This window comes from Rhinolophus hipposideros, assembly GCF_964194185.1.
Source record: "Rhinolophus hipposideros genome assembly, chromosome: 4".
NCBI classification, from domain to species: Eukaryota; Metazoa; Chordata; class Mammalia; order Chiroptera; family Rhinolophidae; genus Rhinolophus; species Rhinolophus hipposideros.
Genome location: NC_138050.1, coordinates 82,426,873 through 82,428,188, shown reverse-complemented (window position 1 = coordinate 82,428,188; position 1,316 = coordinate 82,426,873). Strand labels below are relative to the sequence as shown.

The 1,316-nt window shown below is 39.1% G+C and overlaps 1 pseudogene across 1 annotated transcript; it reads right to left on the bottom strand.

Annotated features, from left to right (window-relative positions):
- Window positions 1–230: 230 nt before the first annotated feature.
- On the bottom strand, window positions 231–683 carry LOC308496691 (ubiquitin-conjugating enzyme E2 L3-like; annotated as a pseudogene). Its single transcript has one exon. The product of its transcript is annotated as a ubiquitin-conjugating enzyme E2 L3-like (transcript).
- Window positions 684–1,316: the final 633 nt, after the last annotated feature.

The window sequence follows — 1,316 nt, the reverse complement described above, 5'->3', positions numbered from 1 at the left end:
TTCCTTGATAGAGAAGGGTTTTTGTTTTTTTTTGTTTTTAATCCTTTTATAGGTTACCTAAACCACTTTTGATTAAGAAAACTGTAGAAAGTTAGTAACTGCCACAAGCAAACGCCAGGCGGTGGCACATGTCAATTTTCCACAGAGTCCTGCTTTGCGGGATGTCTGCACTGCTCTGGGTCTCTGCTCACACGTGCTGGAATCAATCGCGGCAGAATTTAGTCCACAGGTCACTTTTCCCCATATTTCTTTGTAAACTCTTCAGCATTCTTACAGAATTTTTTACGGTCCTTAGAGTATTCTTCAGCTAGGTCAGCCCGAAGGGGGTGCTCGGGCTGGGGGTCGTTCACCAGTGCTATGAGGGACTGGATTACTTGGTCTGTTTTGGTTGCTGGCTTCTAGTTTTCAGCACTAATTACTGGCAGACAGACCTGCCCCTTTTCATCAATGTTGGGGTGATAGATCTTTGTTTTAAATGTGATCTTCGGTGGTTTGAATGGGTACTCTCCTGGAAAGTTGGTTTCGATTCTGAAGGCCCCCTTATCATATGGAGGGTTATCAGGAACAATAAGCCCTTGCCAAGTCAATAAATTAGCTTCATCAACCTGGATGTTACGGAAGTTTTTCATTCCACATTTGTGGACTTCTTCAAGCTCCTTCATCAGCCTCCTGCTGGCTGCCATCTTGGATCTCGGGAAGGGTTTTGTTTTGTTTTGCTTTTCATGTTTCATGGTTTCAAACTGCTCTCTAAGAGAGAGTGGTACTGTGGAGCAATGGCTAAAGACACGGGCTTTACAGGCAGGCAGTACTGAGTTTTAATCTCAGATCACATTATAGCAATGGCTAACATTTTGGGAGCATAGTAGGTTCTTAGCTTTGGGTTACTTTTCTTTACATTAATTATTTTATCCAATTGTCACAATTTAAGAGATATTATTATGCATTTTTTTAGACAAGGAAACTGATGTTTAAAGCATTATATAAATTTCCCAAATATACTCAGCTGGTTTGTGGATAGTATTTGAATCCAGATCTAGTTAATTCCAGAACCTATATTTTAATCATTACACTCTTAAATGCCTACCACTGTGACCTTGGTCAACTTCCTACACATCTCTGCATCGTGTTGTATTACTGTGGGGAGTATATGAATTAGCATTTGTAAAACACTCAGGCTGGTTCTTAGTACAAAGTAAGCTCTCAATAAAATATAACCTAGAAATAATAATTATTTTTTGTTTTTAACAGCAATTGCCAGTTAGACAATTAGAAGAGAGGAAAACTAATCTTTTATATGGATCCACATACTTATATTC